General features: G+C 36.6%; 1 long non-coding RNA gene across 1 annotated transcript; it reads left to right on the top strand.

The window, feature by feature from the left end:
- Positions 1-2,653: 2,653 nt before the first annotated feature.
- Positions 2,654-17,198, top strand: LOC129464180 (uncharacterized). Its single transcript, XR_008651462.2, has 5 exons — positions 2,654-3,042; positions 4,059-4,113; positions 5,640-5,766; positions 8,929-9,071; positions 15,610-17,198. It is a non-coding gene; the product is annotated as an uncharacterized lncRNA (long non-coding RNA).
- The last annotated feature ends 1,510 nt before the right edge of the window (positions 17,199-18,708 follow it).

Genomic DNA, 18,708 nt, shown 5'->3' with positions numbered 1-18,708 from the left:
TTGCAAGCTTAGGCCAAACTGCCAGTTTAATTATTATGGCAGGGCTTCATTATAGCCATGTTATAAACATCTCAGGCAGTATTTATCTATTCATCTATAAAAGCATATAGTAAAGAGCAGGCTCATTTTATCATTAGTGTGCATCTTAGCTTGACCACACCCCCTGACACATTTTTAGAGTGAAAAGGACACTGTCAACAAGACATAAAAAAGGATTCAGAGTAAAAGGCTAGAACAATTTAGGACAATCGCAGTAAATGAGGTCTATCCTAGGCAATTTGAGGCAGGTGGTTTCCTTACTTACAAACCAGGTAAGGGGTTTTACATTTGTTCTATTGTGATGTGATCTGATAACTGCTTTAAAAAGTTTATTATTCTGGCTGTAATGTGGACATGTACTGTGGAGGGAAAGAGAAGAAGCAGGGAAACCAGTGAATAGGTCATTGCACTCGGGTATAGCACTGGAGATACTAAGAAATGATTGGCTGTAAATTACAATTTAAATATAGTTGTGACTGGCCTTTAAGGTGAATGTGAAGAAAAGAGCAGAATTAAGCATGACTTCTAGGATTTTAATCTAAACAAGTGAGTAGACAACATTGTCATAATCTGAAATACAGAGCACTGAGGATAAAAGTGTTGGTGTGCTGCAGGGCAGGTAAGAACTTTATCACGAGACTTATGTTTAAGAATTATTATTGTAGAAGGAATAGTTAATATCTTGTTATTGACCTTATATGAGCATAGTATAGACGATGAGAAAGTTTGGAAATGGTATAAATTTCAGGGGTCAAAAGAGGTGGAAAACCAGCAAAGGAGATGGGCAAATGGCCAGTGAGAAAGACAATTAAGAGTAGTAAGTGTTCAAGCAGGAGGAAGGCAACCACTTGGCTAGTGTGCTGAGACTTGACAGGCATATTGAGACCTGGTCACTGGACTTGCCAATTTCAGGAACTCAGTGTATGATAACTAATACTTTTTCAGTGGAATCATGAGGACCAAATCCCAGGTGGAGTCTGAAGAAAAAAGAATTGAAGATGAGTAGGTGGCAGTGGTGATAGTGGTTAATACAAAACCAAACAAAAACACTCTTAGAGTTTCAAAAGTCAGCCAAAAAAATGGTGGTTCTAAGACCCCTATTCTATTTCTCTTTTTCAATCTTTTTCTTAGATTTCTACCAGTCATATGACACTAGGGTCATATAACTACCTTACAGTGTGACCTTAGGCAAGTACTTTAACTTCTTTTTCCTTAAACTTTTCATCTTTAAAATGAGGATAAGAAGAGTTGCTAATCTCAGGTTGCTAAGAAGATTAAACTGGATAATGCACATAAAATGCTTGAAATAGCACCTCTATATCACTGGGGCTTTATTATTTTAAAATTATTATCATTGTTGTTAACTATTACCACTCTGAGTACCACAAACATTTGTTTATCCTGTATCCAGGCTAACAGAGACCCCATGATAGGAACATGGCAACAAATCTCCCCTTCTCTTCCTTGGAGGGAAAAAAATGCTGTTCTAAAACAGGAAAAACACACCCTGATAACACTACTGGAATTTTATACTCTGGTACGTAAAATTTCATGCATACCTATAACTTTTTAAAACAGAAACTAAATGTTTAAATATTTATTTAAATTCACTATTAAAGCCATGCATGAGCAAGCTTGTTGAAGAGTTTCTACTATATAATTTAATAACAATAATAGCTACCATCTGTTGAGAGCCCACTCTATGTCAAGAGCTGTGTTAGGCAGTTTATACACATTATCTTGTTTAATAGCCATGATACTTTTCCTATGTAAGTATGAATAACTCCATTTTTATAAATGAGGAGCCTGAAGTTTAGGGCAACTCATTGATTTTCCCAAGGCCACAGAGATGGTGCAGAGCAAAATAAGGATTAATAATGGACTCTTCAGTCTTCCTCTTCCATGGCACAAAAATGGCTCAGCTGTGTAATACATCTCTAAAACATCCATTGAGCTCTCACTCTATACAATACTCCAATATACCAGGTGTGTGGGGACATGGATCAGATCATAATCCACATTATACAAATTGGGAAACAGAAGCTCTGATAGATGACAGTAATTTGTCCAAGGGTACATTATTTAAAGACGAAACAGGAGAGTTCCCTGACCCCCCTCACGGGATGTGCTACAGGGGTGTGGCTCATCTGTTCTGCCACTTTGCAAGCTCAAACCCCTTATGGGAGGGGGAACACAGACAGGCAGGTGCAGGAGCCCAGGCGAGTGCCCTGGGCTCTGACCCCATGACAGTGTCCAGGGATGGGTGTCTGCAACTCCCGGAGCCCAAATAGGCATGTGTTACCGTATGCTCTTTTAGCCTTGCTGTTCACAGACGGCCCAAGTGTTAAACAGCTCAGTGGACCCTCTGCCTTTTCGCAAGGACAGAGGGCCAGAGTGACAACTTCCTTTATCCTGAGCTCTTGTCTGGTGTCCGGGAAAAATCAGGTCACACATGGACTTAAAGGACGATGCAGGGGTTTTATTGAGTGGTGGAGGTGGTGTTCAGCAGGATGGATGGGGAACTGGAAAGCGATGGAGTGGGAAGATGATCTTACCCTAGAGTTTGACTGTCCGGCTGCCGATCTCCTCTCTGACTGCCCCCAGCCGAACGCCTCTCAGCGTTCAGACGTTCCTTCCCTTTTCTCTGCCACGCCTTTCTGCTGTTCTTCTGCTCTTCTGTTCATCTGCTCATCTAGCCAGGGGCTTGGGATTTATGTGGGTACAGGATAAGGGGGCGCATAGCAGGCCAAAAGGCAACTTTTGGGCGTGAAAGCAGGCGTAACTGTTCTCATTTAGGGCCGTGGGTTTCCAGGCTTGAGGGTGGGGCTTTTACTGGGGAACCGCCCTCTTCCGCCCAGTACTTCCGTCTGCTGTCCGTTTGAAAACAGATTTAAACTCACGCTTTTAGGCTGCGGGTCAGGTCTTCCTGCTTCACTAGGAAGCCTCCCAGTAGAGGATTGGGTTGTAGTAACGCTGGGGATGAAGGACTGAATAGAGGATCAGGTAAATGGTTTTTGTTTTAAGTTTCAGCATAATTACTGTTACATAAAGTATGACATTACAGTCTCAAAATTTGAAAGGATAAAAGTTTACATTGCAGACTTCAATTTTGGGGCTTAATTGTGTATTATGTTAGTTCAGAATAGCTCAAACTTCCAATTCAACTATTTTCATTTTGACTTCTACTATTTAAAATATGATCCTGTATTACAATTATACCTTCTTGGCAAAAATAACAAATCAATGTTAAATTATCTTCTTCCTTGACAACTCCATAAATCATATTATATTACCTCTCCTACTTGAGATGTCAGAGAATCAGTCACTGGACCATTCCAGAGATTCATTTCTATAAACAATATATTTGGATTGATATAAGTCTTTCAGGAGTCAGGTTTTCCCTATACTATTTTCTGTCTGTTATCCCAGAGTTTTCACGAATCTCATATATTTTTGTTTAATTATACCCTCTCTTACCGCTTACTCGTAAGATCCAGTCTTGGATTTTATTTTACATTCAAGACATCTTAAACTAAAAATGCTACCAAAACAAAAAAAAAAAAAAAAAAAAACAAATATTGGATTCTTGATATTCACAGCACATTGTTGGCTTTCCTGAACTCTTGAAAAAAAAAATGGACATTTTTTAGAAAGAGTCTTTAAACATAAATTTGTGAAGATTTTCTAATGACATAACTGACTTGTTCTTTCCAAAGCAAATGTTTTGTAATAAATTCTATATGATTTTACAGTGATATCACTTCTGCCAACAAGTCTCTCTGTTTCCAGCATTATTCTAGAGAATATGCAGTAACTTCCTTTTCCCTTGAGATACCCTTGGCAGACATTGGAAATCGAAGGCAATTTTTAATTTCAGAACAAATAATAAAAATCATTAATAGCATTGAACAGGTATTAAATGTCAGACACTTTCATAAGTTCTCTTTTTACCTGGATCATCTTATTCAATTATTGGAGCAGTACTATTCAGTAGGTGATATATTATCTCCATTTTACAGATGGAGAAGCTCAGGCACCCAGAGTTTCAGCAACTTTTCAAAAGCTCTTAAGCAGGTAAATTACAAAGTAGGACATTCAAGCCAATCCAATAACCAACAGATTAACTAGTATTTCATGTTTCCTCAAATGAGCAGTGGTCACATCATACAATATCTTGGGATTTTAAAGTTTCTGGTGAAATCTATGAAGGTGAGTCTTTGGGTAGAGTTTTGTTATTACTTCACAGAGGTGTTTTGAGGCCCAAATAAAATTTATTTGAAATTATATTTTAAACATGGTGCACATTTTGTCACCATCAGAATTTTAAATAATAGATCCTTTCATCAAAGCTATCCCTTAGTTTTTGAAATGTCATTATCAAGTTCAGTGTTTTCATTCTACTCATTTTAATCTAAGTTGATTTTTGAACATTTTGAATAGCAAATTGCTTGAAGGTATGCACTACTTTCAAAATAGAATTAGATATTTCCTTTTCATTTCCCTGTGAATATCTTCCTATTTCTAAAAATGTAGAATATTGAAATAAAGGTTATTAAAATACATAGCAAAAATCAAAGCAATGTAAAAAAAATTAAAAGGTGTCTGTGAAGGGAATATAGTTATCATTATTATACACAAACTTTAGCTCTAAATCCTGAACCTTTTTATACCCCCACAGTTTCATAAGTGATTTTATATAATGGGGGAAAATATACTAATTTTTAAAGGATACAAAATTTTAAGTCCCTGTATTTTAAAATGAATTTGTCGTATGGAACCTACTTTATGAATATTGAGTTACAAAATAAATATTTTACATTTTTACTTTTAGAATGTGCTTGGTGATTTAGCATTCATAAGCCAGTTGTTTATCTACATGGACTGTCATGAAGAATATACTAAGGGGAAGAGCAAAAGTAAGCTTTCTTATGATGCAGCTTGACACAAGGCTAAATGTAAACTATATAGTGATATTGTGGGTTACATATCCATTACCTTAACTGTTACTTCTCTATGACAAAAAATACTTAAGAAGCATGATTATATTCATTTTATAGAAATACATGATTTATAGATGTTAAGTAGTGTGCCTAAGCTAAGAACTGAATTCAGGTACGTCTACCTTCAAAGTCATGTTCAGAATTTTTGATGTTTGAACGAAGCGTGGAAGCATTACTAGAACTCTGCTGGGGGGAAATACGGAAAACATAGTATCCAGATAGAGGTAGAGAAACACATTTGCAAAACCTCAAGACATAAGAGACCACCCTTTACTCAGAAATCTGAATACTTCTTTGTATTGGTGGAGTAAGATTAGACTTCCATTCCAGAAATAGATTATGCAAAATGTTCTAAGAATAATAGTTGATGTGGTCAAAAAAGAAGGGAATTTGAATGCAGTGAGTTGGGTATCAGAACCCACAGTGTGTAGAACAGGAAAGGAGATCAAATGAGAGGAGCTTCATAAGTCAAAAGATCACCCAGAGTAGCATAGGGACAGAAATGTTGTTGTATATGAGCTTTGATTAAATATTTCATTCTAAACCATAAGCTTCATGAATGTAATGCTAATCATGTTATCTTTATCTCTATACCTCCAGTACTAGCCATAGTGCTTGAAATTGCAGGCAGATTTCCCATGAAGAAAATGAAATCTTTAAGCTTCAGGGTCTCTTCTTTACACAAATCCCTTCCAAGGCCTTGGGAGGGGCCCCAAGCAATGTGTTTGTAAGTTCATGTGCTCCTGATAAACATCCATCATTTCATAAAATATGTCTTTCTGTAATATTTTATTAAAAACAGACTCCAAAATTATATCAGCTCAGGTTCCTACAAATCTGAATCCATCACTGCTTAAGATGTAGTAGATATTCAGTTAATATTTTGGGATTAATGAAATAATAAAAAGGGAATTGAACGACAAGATTTATAAGAGAATTGAGAACTTTAAAACCATCCCTAAAACTTGGGGAATGTATCTTACAGTTGTTCAGTACCTTGCACATATTGCATAGATACATAAAATGCTTTCCTTAAAAAAATCACATTTTTTATATATGTGTGTGTGTGTGTGTCTGTGTGTATGTACGTGTGTGTGTGTATATATATATATATAATATATATATGTAGAGAGAGAGAGAGAGAGAGAGTCTTGCTGTCATCCAGGCTGGAGTGCAGTGGCACAATCATAGCTCATTTCAGCCTGGAACTACTCCTGGGATCAAGTGACCTTCTCATCTCAGCCTCCTCCTGAGAAGCTGGAACTATAGGTGCATGCCACCACACTCAGCTAATTGTGGTAGTTTCGGGCAGAGATGGGATCCTGCTATGTTGCCCAGTCTGATATCAAACTCCTGGCCTCAAGCAATTCTCCCACCTCAGCCTCCCAAAGTGCTAAGCTGCCGCACCTGGCCTGAAAATATATATTAATGTTTGGAGAAAGTATGTGAGAGGAGTGATAAATAAAAAATAAAGGAACAAATATTTGAACCACCTCACTCCTCATGAAAGCCTGTATTCTAAAATAAATCAATTAAATGAAACTGAAAATATCAAGCTTTTTTTCATCAAACGATGTGATGGGGCATACATATTTTATTTTCTCTAATAGCTATCAAGAACAGCCTTAAACATCTCATTCTAATTCCAAAACAGATTTTAGAAGAAAGTGGGTAGCCACCTGGAGAAACAAAACCTTAATACATACAAATTTCAAAATATTTCTATAAAACAAAAGGGTCTATGAAAATTAAGTAAACTAGTAAAAGCATTAGGACGACCTTGAAGCGGTTTTTAACAAACTAGTAGGCATTCTGGAAATATTCACGAGAAACAGAACAAGGAATTTGAGAGACCTCATATCTGAAAATCTTCACTAAACATTAATTTTTATTTTTTAAATAAAGCAGAAGGAAAGATAAGATAAAGCTCTATGCTTAATCCTATTTGTAATGTTCTTGTTAAGAAAAGCAGCATTAGGCATATTAATGTGTTTGCTTCTCCTCTAATTTATGATTCCCTTCTTTCTTTAATGAGATCTGCTCTACAGCCCATAAAATAATTGTTATGGTAAACTGACTTTTTAAAATTAGCTACACACCAGTTGGTCCAGAAACCTATTCCTCTAGACCATTCATGCACAAAATACCTTTGTGTGAAACCCTTTCCAAATGTGTAATGACTGGAGTTAGTCCAGAACTTTGCCAGCAGAGTCTCTCTGCGTGACTGTCAGTGGGAACAGCCTTACAATTTCCTTTCCTCAGAAGCGTTGCCGTGAGACGCTGTCATGCGGGCATGCTCAGGCCACTTGCAGGCTGACACTGAAACATACATTCAACCCCACTGCTATTTCCAAAGAATTTGTTTTCTTTAACCCGCAGAGATGCTCCCTGACCTAGCGTCTGGCTGTATGGCAGAGTGTTTGAGGGAGAACCTGTTCAAAGACACTCAGGAGAGCTGGAGGGAAATTTACATGGAAACATGTAGCCTGTCCTTAGCACCACTAGCTCATTGTTTCATACTCTTACGAACTGTTTTTCTCTGTGTGAACTCTGACACTGTGGTTGTTACTCCACCACAGTGACTCCTGATGGAAGAAGGGAGACTGAGCCAGGAGTAGTTGAATCCATCCTGTCCTCAAAGGGGGTTGGGGGAGCAGAGAGGTTTGTAAAATAGCCCAATTCACAAGTCATAGATAGAGTGTAGCACTAATAGTATTTCAAAGGAACTGTTTCAAAGTAATGTGGAGAGAAAGGGTTGAGATGGAGCATGTAAGCTCATTTTCCCCTTACTAACACACTCCTTAATCAAAAAGGCTAACAGGGATGAACACACTCCAAAGCAGTTACTGATTAACATAAATATTTTTGAAGTGGCCCAATTTGTGTTCATGGAAGCATTCCGCATATCTGGAAGAAAAATGAAGCTTTGTTTTGGAACAATTAATGTCAGTATCTTTTGTAACACTTAAAAACTCTAAGGGAAAATAAACTGGAACCACCAAGGAGGCTTTTTAACATTACTTATCACATATTGCATTATTCTACTGAATTCTTTCTTTTTTTCTTTTCGTTTTGTTTTCTTTTCTTGAGAGCATGATCATTTATTGTGCAAAAGAAAATTATGAATTCCACTACCAACACTGACAAATAAATATTATTTAAGTCAATTTTACTATTGATATTAGAATTGAGAACACAAGCATTAGTTTATTTACTTAATTCTGCAAATATATTAAGAATCTTCTAAATGCAGGCTTTGTGTGGGGTGCTAGCAATCTAGTAGTGAAGAAAGTTAGTGTACGTTGGAAATTCTCAGCATGCATATACTACTTACTTTCAATAACCTCTCTATATAAGTAGCACTCTGGAACTGATAAAATTTGGCACTACTTTATTATATATTAATTGAATATTTGAAATTAAGAGGCTTGCTCAGTTCCAATAAAAATCTGCGTTAGAATACATTGCCTCAAGGCAAAATTTGACAGTATCATCTAAGACACCAAAAATGTCATTCCAAGAGGACAAGGTCTGAAGCATCAGGGACATCAAAGTATAAATTTACAAAACTAGCTGAATAGGTAAAATAATTGTATACTATAATTTTCAGCATATAATTTCAGCACCTGGCCCATATTCCCTTCAAATACATATGAAAAATATTTGAAAAAGGAGGGCATGGTAACCATGCATGAATTAAAACCAGGTCCATGACAAAATTTATAATTTTTAACTGTACAGAATTTCTATGTGTTTTATAAGATAGATCATCTGATAATACAGCTTTTGAGAGAAGATAATAAACTTTTTCAGCTTAAACTTCCCCCTAAAGGAACATACCTATTCATCTTAAATATAACTTAAAGGAATATTGTGACTTATTTTTCAGAAATTTTCTTTATGGCCAATTGCTAGAGAATAAGATGGTTGTGGACGACTAATACAGAGGAACTGCAAATGGAAGAAGCCATACGGGAGAGGAGGAGACGGAGCATAAGTCAGGTAGATACTTGCACTGTAGATGTTACAAAGGTAGGAGAGGGTGCACATAGATACCAAAGAGATGGCTGAAGCAAGCAGCAAACCTCACAATGCAACCAGGCACTGTCCAATGACTCTGTCCAGTGGTGGGGAACCGGGGACCAAAACTCTAATCTAGAGCTACATGTTTAAATGTAACAGGTATGAGAGAATGCAGTCAGATGAAAATGCCAAAAACCATAAATATGAACAACAAATAAGTTAAACTAAACAGACTACAGGCCACAATAGCATCTTGGAAAAGGTGTGTGTGTGTGTGTGTGTGTGTGTGTGTGTGTGAAGGAGTACAAAAATGGGGCTAAGATGCTAGAGAATTCAGGTGGCCATCAGACTACATCAAATTGCAGTTAACAAATCTGCACATCTGTAGCTGTTCTGAAACTTTTCAATGTCTATGCTTTAGTTAACTTCACTAATTTAAGATTAGATTTGATCCCTACAAGTGAATTGATTTTTTAGAAAATAAGAGAAGGATGAGACATAACAAATAGCTGAATTCCATCTCTTAATAAATGTAATCAAATGGTACATTCATAGACAAGCCTTTAACATGTATATTTTCAGAAAAATCAAATGTATTAGCCTTCAGCAGACCCAGCTTAACAAACTGAAAATAGTCATGTTTGTCAATGAAGAAGTCCTGAATCAGTGAATTGCTAAACATTTTCAAAACACATTTACTTCTTTTCTTACTTTACATTACTACTTTTTTTTACTTGAGACAGGGTCTGTCACCCAGGCTGCAGTGTAGTGGCATGATCATGACTCAGTGCATATACATGGCTCGACCTTCTGGGTTCAAGTGATCCTCCCACCTCAGCCTCCTGAGTAGCTTGGACAATAGGCATGTGCCACCATTTCCTGCTATTTAAAATTTTTTTTGTAGAGATAGGGTCTCAATATGTTGCTCAGGCTGGTTTCAAACCCCTGGGCTCAAGACATTCTCCTGCCTCAGCCTCCCAAAGTCCTGGGATTACAGGCATGAGCCACTGCACCTGGCCCATATTCGCATTAAATGCATATGAAAAATATTTGAAAAAGGAGGGTATTATAAACTTGTATTCATTAAAACCAGGCCCCTGACAAAATTTATAACTTTTAAGTATACTGAAACTACATGTTTTACAAGATTAATCATCTGAGAATACAACTTTTGAATCGTCTAAAATTTCAGTGATGGTTTTCTTGCAGCTGTAAAAAAAAAAAAAAAATGGCTAGCAATGGGCATAGATTAGGCATACAGGAAAATAGGAAGACCCATCTTCAGATCAAATTGGTGGGCTCCAGAGTTGCATGTGTCTGGATTGGAATATAAATAAGCTTCATTCAGGCTTTCAGAGCTTCAGTTTCCTGAGATTAAAGCTTGTTAAGGGGCTGGAAAGAGGTTTATGAAGACACAAATGATATCATGTGTATTATTACAGTGCCTGGCCCACCTGGCCTGATTTAATCATGAGAGATCCCTTTCTCACTAACCAGGACCTCTGAATATTCATTCATCCACAGCATAGGACTAACCATTCTTCTGGATGGAGGGGCCACCAATCTCTTTTTTTTTTTTTTTTTTTTGTTTGAGACAGAGTCTCACTGTCGCCCAGGCTGGAGTGCAGTGGCGCGATCTTGGCTCACTGCAGGCTCCGCCCCCCGGGGTTCAGGCCATTCTCCTGCCTCAGCCTCCTGAGTAGCTGGGACTACAGGTGCCCGCCACCAAGCCCGGCTAATTTTTTTTTTTTTTTTTTTGTATTTTGGGCCACCAATCTCTTATAGGGGGAATCCTAATAGGTCCACCATCCTAGTAATGTATATATATATGCCATATTTACATCACTAACCACAAAATCTGCAGCAAGACTGGCCTCTGAAATCCCTCCCTGAGATCTTCTGCAGAAGACTGCCCATAGCTACCTGATCCAAGAACAAATTGGCACTTTAGAGTCCTGTCTGCTTTTTGACCAAGAGAATTGCTGATTTTGGCTTCGTATCCTCTGAGCTACCAAAGACAGCCAGTTGCCCAACTAATCTGCAATTGGCTCCAGGTTGTAAGTAGAGCTCCTCTGGGCACGTACCTCTGCAACTGAGGAACCGTGGCCTTCCAGAACATCAAGGACCATCTGTAATTTATGAAGAGACATTTGGAACAGGAAGGAGCTGGATGTATCTGCAGAACCTACAGAATTCCTGCAGAACCAAACCCTTTGAAGAAAATTCACCTCACTCCAGACCTTCATTCACAGGTCCAATGGTGGTTGCAGCAGCCTTGGCAGGACTTCAAGCAGAAGCTAACTGCTCAATTTGTCTAGATTACTTGAGAGACCCTGTCACCATCAGATGTGGACAGAACTTCTGTTATTTCTGCATCCAACACCTCTGAGCAGATCTAGATGATGGTTTCTTTTGCCCTGTCTTCATCAATGCCCCAAGGGGCAATTCGGGAGCCCTATCCATCTGGGAAAGATGATAGAAATTTCCAAGCTATTCTATGTCACCAAGAGCAAGAGGATAAGGTAGGAACAAACATGTTTGTGCAAGAAGTACAACCAGATCTTGACCCTTTCCTGCAAGAAGAACCTATAAGTGCTATGTACCCTGTTCTCTCAGCCCCCTGACTATTGGGGCCACCAGGGGCCCATAGAGAAGGTTGTTTCTCATCACAAATGATAGAGGTACAAAAACTCATAGCCAACAAAGACAGAAAAAAACATTAGAACTGAGAAGGAAAATGGAAAATCAAAGGTGGAAATTATCCTCTGAATTTAAGCACCTGAAAGGAGTTTCTAGTATGTGAGCAAGAGACAGTGCTTTCAAGGCTAGCAGAGGAAGGAAAGGACATTCAATAGAAACTCCCTGCAAGCACAGCAGCATTTTCAGTCCACATTTCCACACTCCACGGTCTACAAAAGGAGGTGGCAGAGAAGTGTGTGATGCCAGAGGTAAAATACCTGGTGGACAGCAAAATTATTTAACACAAGTGTGAAAGCTTGGAAACCTTAGCCCTCTATTCATTCCAGTTAAGGAAAGAAGGGTGCCCTCCTCCTCCACAGTTTGTAGCTATGCAGCAAACAAACGAACAACAAAACAAAACACACACATACAAAAAGACAACAATAACAAACAAAAAAAAAAAACCCGGAAATGTAAAGAAGATGTAACTCTAGAATCTGGAACAGCACATAGTAATCTGCTTGTATCTGAAAATAAAAAATCTACTACTTTTGCGAATAAAAGGTAAAAGTTAATGTTGCTAATTTCATGTTAGTTCTGGGTTCTGAAAGATTTGATTCAAGCAAATATTACTGGATGACAAGCCCAAATGGACCCTGAGGCTTTGTAAGAATTCCTGTCCAGGAAGGGAAAGCAGTCCCTGTCAAGGCAGAACAGACTCTGAATAATTCAGAAGCAAAGTGGTGACTGTGGGGCCTGAGGCGCTGTTTCAGTCACTCTTCTGCTAAAGGAAAAGCCAAAAGAAATTGGGATTTATCTGGACTATGAGTTGGGTGAGCTATCCTTTTACTACTTGAATGACAGAACTCACATCTATTCTTTCACATATCAATGTCTTTAAGTATTTAAAAGCCTTATTTCTAAATTGAAATCAAAATCTATTACAATCTGCAGTAACAGGCTATGAAGGGTCAACTGTGACATTGCTTTTTTTTATGTGATTTATGGGCAGTTGGTAGAATATTATATAACTATCAGTGCAACTAGAAACCTTATAAAAAATACTTCTATAGCTTTTAGACATAGCACCTCAACAGAGGCGTTGCTATTAAAATGAAATGAAAAAAAAGGGAAAGAGTTATTGTGGGAACTTACAGAGATGTGGGAATTAACTAAACTATTTCTGGAATTTTAAGATTAGAGTGTAAGAAAAAGTAATTTCTCAGTTGCAATAAATACATTTTGTGTGCATTTAACAAACACAAAAACAAAACTTCAAAAAGTTAAATAGTAGATCATAAAGTTCAATTGGATGTAATAACCAGTATTCAGTTTTAAAGACAATGAAATATTGCATATATAATATATAAAAATAATACACAGAAAGAGTCATAGAATGTACCACATTTAATATTTCATGAGACTCATTTCAATTGTGCAATTGGACATGTATGGTGAATCACAATATAATATGTACTTTTTATTTTGTGGTGAGGTCAAAGTAGATATTAACTGGCCTAGAAATGGAAGTGGGGAAGCTGTGAACATATTTTTTTCCATATATTCATTTTCAGGCTACATCTTAGGATATTTTTCTTTATTCAACTGTCCTATGAAACATGCTTTTTATCTGATTTCACTTAAATAAAACATTGAGACAGAAATATGAAAAAATGATTTTTTTACGTGTGCACCTCTAGAGGTGATTTTGCCAAACTAATATCCTTTCAAGCCTTACCTTCTAAAGTTCCAACTTGTAATGTTCAGAAAATTAAATCTCAATGAAAATGTTGATATTATCAAAAGCATGCATATTATTGATTTTTACTTTATAATTTTACTAAACTTTAAAACTTCTAACACACACAAATACACCATCATTACAATTTTAAAACAGCTTTAAAAGTAGAATTCAAATAAGTCAGCTTTTTCTTTATCTGCTTCAGGCGATGAGGAATTTGCTGTGTCTCAGTGAGACATTTGAAATTTCTCTTATTTAAATTGTCTCAACTTCAAAGCATTTAAAATACAAATCCATCTTTCTTGACAGTCTCAATGTCAAAAAGTTATCAAGGGAAAAAAACCCACCTTCGGTTTAATAAAATTACACTTTTATACAAAAGATATTGTCGTAATCTACAGCCAAACTAAACTCTATAAACAATCAGAACAATACTGAATTCAAATGACTCTATTTATAGAAAATCGTAAGAAAATAAGGAATATTAAAAACTCCAAAGAGACATCGAATCAAGAAGACTTGACTCACAGTTAACAATGCAGCCCACAGAACTGCTGGATGAAACCACAAAAGCTATGGGAATATGAGAAGAGAGATGGACAATTCTGGCTTCTTTCTCTCTCTGATGGAATGAAAGTATCACTGCACACAGTTTACTCATTTGGGGTCTCAGTTCCTTCCTGAGAAAATATAACTTGGGGCCAGGCGCCATGGCCCATGCCTGTAATCCCAGCACTTTGGGAGACCGAGGCTGGTGGATCACCTGAGGTCAGGAGTTTGAGACCAGTGTGCCCAACGTGACGAAACCCCATCTCTACTAAAAATACAAAAAATTAGCCTGGTGTGGTGGCGGGTGCTTGTAATCCCAGCTACTTGGGAGGCTGAGGTAGGAAACTTGTTTGAACCTGGGAGGCAGAGGTTGCAGTGAGCCAAGATGGTGCCGTTGCACTCAAGCCTGGAGAACAAGAGCAAGACGTCTCAAAAAAAAAAAAAAAAAAAGTAACTTGGAAAACTCACTTGATGTTTACTTGCAATCTAGATAAAGAAAACAACTGGATGGAAAGTAAGCTTTATTTCTAGTTTAAATATTATCACTAGCTAACATTTAGTAAGTGGTGTGATTTTCTTGAGCCAGACTGTTGAACTTAAAACCTGATGGCTGTGTGACATTAGACAAATTACTTAAATTGTCTCAACCTCAGTCTTCTTATCTGTAAAGTGGGAAAATAGTCCCACTTCAAAAGGTTGTTGTGAGACATCAATTAATTAGTAGATATAAGCCACTTAATACAGTATCTGGCACATATAAATTGCTTTGCTCTTATTGTTATTATTTGCCTAATTTTTAAATCTTTACATCCTGACTTCCCAATGAAATTGTCAAGATTAGTGAGCCAGTCTGTTTGAGCATTGTCTCATTAGGAAGAAAGAGTTTCTAGGTAAATACAAGACCCATAGAAGCATTAATCACACTTTGGTACATTTATAAACACTCTTATAGAAACACTATAAAACTACATTAATGATAATAATATCATCTATTAATAATCCTTAAAATTGAACTTACTCATGTAGGTTCTGATATATAGGAACTTTGAGGAAAAAATATATCAGAAAAATATGCAAAAAACAAAAAAGTTGTTTTCTATATTTGCTTCTTCTCTATTTCTTTTGAACTTTGACATCACAAACACAACTACACAAAAGCTTTCCTAAGCAGAAATAGCTTTTTTCCCTGCTAAGACAGTAGACACAAATCAAATTTACAGTTCCTGGCTGTTTGCTATATTGAGAAGAGGGAGCTTTTCAACACTCACCTTGCCAACCAAACTCTCAACCAGACACACAAGTCTCTCTGATCTGTTTTGTCTTGTTTTGTTTTGTTTTGTTTTCTTAATTCACATCCTGCTGTGGTTTGAATGTGTCCCCCAAAGTTTATGGGTTGGAAACTTAATACTCAAAGCAATAGTGTGGAGAGGTGGAACCTGTAAGAGGTGATTAGGTCATGAGAGCTCCACCCTCATGAATGGATGAATGCCTTTATTGCAGCAGAAGGTTAGTTCTCACAGGAGTGTGCTCCTAATAAAAGCATAAGTTCAGCCCCCTTCTCCCACCTCTCTCTTTCAGGAGCTTGCACTCTCTTGCCTTTCTGCCTTGCACCATGGGAGGACACAGCAAGAAGCTCTCACCAGATGCTAGACCCTCAACCTTGGACTTCTCAGCCTCCAGAACTATGAGAAATAAATTTCTGTTTATAGTAAATTGCCCAGTCTCAAATATTATGTGACAGCAGCACAAAACAGACTAAGATGCTCCTTTAACATAAACCACAGGGTTCCTATGGAAAACAGGCAACATGGAATGTTTCAGGCATTGTAATCATTGAAGGAAAGGAGAAACAAAAGGAGAGATTGTGCTGAAGTGAATAGAGCACATACTGTGACGGGAATCTCACAATCTTACCAACTTTGAGATCAGTTAAGGGTCTTGTCTGAAGATCAGATAAGGGTCTTGAGATCAGGAAAGGGTCTTGTAAAGAGCTTCTCTGTGGTATATTTCAAATCTGAAATTTTGGATTCAGGTGAAGTAGTTAAAGATCTGAGTTCTAATCCACTGTGTCACTTTGATTATGTAGTGTACAATGCCTTAAATGCATATTTTCTCATTTAGTGTAACAGAAACACCATTAAGAGAGATGTCTTTGATAATCTCCAGTGTGGAGGCACATAATTGAAAGTTCCAAAAGGTTGAATAACTTATGAATAGTGAACAACAAGTTAGAGTTTGAATGCATTTCTTTGGAATTTAGAGCCTGTGTTTTTATACTGTCACACTACCTCTTATATATGCTTATTCATTGAATATAAGTTGTATTATTTTCCCCACTGATATCTATTACAGGTTTGCATAAAAAGATTCTCTTTTATAATTAGGGGAGCTAAATAAACTCTATAAATTTAACAAATATTTTCTGAATGATAATATGGTGGGCACTATACACTGTATTGGAGTACAACAGTAAACATAAAAATATGTTACCCAAGTTTATGGTTGAGAGGGAGACCCATTATTTTAAAGAAGTGTAAAAATATGTCCAATTAATGCTTCCCTATCTTATCATTGTAAATTATCAGGATTTAACTTTCACCATGTGCCAAGCTATTGTGCTGGATGCTTTTATACATTATTTCATTTAATCCCTATCTAGGAATCAATTTTGTTTTTATTTTACAAAAGAGGAAACATGCCTAACTAATATATGCTTGTATCAATTTATTCTCCCTCCAGCATTGAATAAAAATGACTTATTTTATTATATCTTCTTCAATATTCATTAGTTTCCTTAGAAACTGCTAATTTGATAGATTAAAAACTGTATCTAACTGTTTTCATTAGGATTTTTATCTTAATTAGGTTGGAAACCTGTTGATATATCAGCAAATATTTATTAGGCAGCTATTATTTACCAAGTAATACACATGGCATAGAGGATAAAAGAAAAAAAAGTTGTTTTTTTTTTTTTAATGAGAAAGTAAAAGAAAGTTTATAAGCCTCACAGGTGAAGGTAAATAGCCCCATTTTATTCATGGCCTAGTATTATCTCTTTGGTCACAGGGGTACACTTGGATAATGTCCACATGGAAAGGAAAAGACATTCTGTATCAATGATACTATTGCTTCTTTTTAAAAATAAAGATTCTGTATTGTAAAATTGACTATTATTTGCCTCTTTGTGTAGGTTTTTCTGTTCAGCTTTTTCTATCTTCTACATGCTAAAGAATAAAATCTAATGTGGCTTACAATTCAAAAGAAAATAATGATTTTTAAGGTGAGATAAATGTGTATTGTGATAGTAGTATTTATAATTTATCTGCACAAATAATTACTAATCTAAATATGTAGTTCATTTTAATGTACTTTAAAATATGTCTATTGTTTTTGCTAAGATACATTAACCATCTTGGATTTGTAATGTTGCATAAAGGCTGTTAGTTACTATCAAAAAATTAGAATAGAACCAAAACCACGTTTCTGATGTCTCAGCTTTCATTCTATTTTCTTTTAGCCAGATCATACTGTCTTCCCAATCTCTCACTTGACAGCAAGTGAAATTGCCCTAGGCTAGGAACATCACAGTATGAAAGTGAGATGTCATGATAAAGACACCTAATTTTCATTGCACCCATATGGCATATTCATTTTTCCTAGTCTCTTTTTGGGTTGGAAAATCACCTATTTCATTATATCCCATTGATTTTGCTTGTTTGTTTAAAACTGTACCAACTGTCAGAATTGAGGCTATGCCTGTTTGTCCATGATAGTTGCTTTGCATGATTAGTCAAAGACTATGTGATGGTGGAATAACCATAAGATGTTGATTGTTCACTTATTAGAAAGTCTTAAGTTTAGTGATTGCTGGATTGCTACATAAGCTTATTATGCTCAGGGATCTGGATTACTACCTTGATGATTCCCTGGGCATTTTTCTCATCAAAACCAGACAGCTGCATCCAATCAAGATATTGGTAAAAACACAAAGTAGTCCCAGAAGTCCCCAGAAGACTTTCCTTTCTATGTCTTTGGCTAGAACTTTGTTACATACATGCTCCTGTATAAAAGACATGTCTCATCTTCAGAGTGATAAAAGAATACTTGTTCCATCTCTGAACAAAAGCAGTGTGATAGCAATAAGGAAAACGTTGGAGAAAAGCTTTTGTACAAAAATCCAGGGATATCTGATAAAAATATTTTAAAAGTAAAGAGACTTATCAAATATAATCAGTTTTTAAATCACATTAAAAACAAAAGTAGAAATCATAAGTTAATTTTAATTCAGAGTGAATCAGTCATGTGAATACATAATTTTATTAGAAACACCATACATTAGACACATATAATGATATGGTTTGGCTGCGTCTCCACCAAAATCTGATCTTGAATTCTTACATGTTGTGGGAGGGACCTGGTAGGAGGTAATTGAATCATGGGAGCAGTTTTTTCTCATGCTGTTCTCATAATGGTGGGTGAGACTCATGAGATCTGATGGTTTTATATGGGGGAGTTTCCCTGCACAAACTCTCTCACTTTTTTAACCTGCTGCCATCCATGTAAGACAGGACTTGCTCCTCCTTGCCTTCTGCTATGATTCTGAGGCCTCCCCAGACACATAGAAGTGTAAGTCCATTAAACCTCTTTTTCTTCCTAGTCTCGGGTGTGTCTTTATCA

This window comes from Symphalangus syndactylus, chromosome 15, assembly GCF_028878055.3.
Source record: "Symphalangus syndactylus isolate Jambi chromosome 15, NHGRI_mSymSyn1-v2.1_pri, whole genome shotgun sequence".
NCBI lineage: Eukaryota > Metazoa > Chordata > Mammalia > Primates > Hylobatidae > Symphalangus > Symphalangus syndactylus.
The sequence above is the reverse complement of the archived record's forward strand: the minus strand, read 5'-3'. Positions and strand labels throughout refer to the sequence as shown.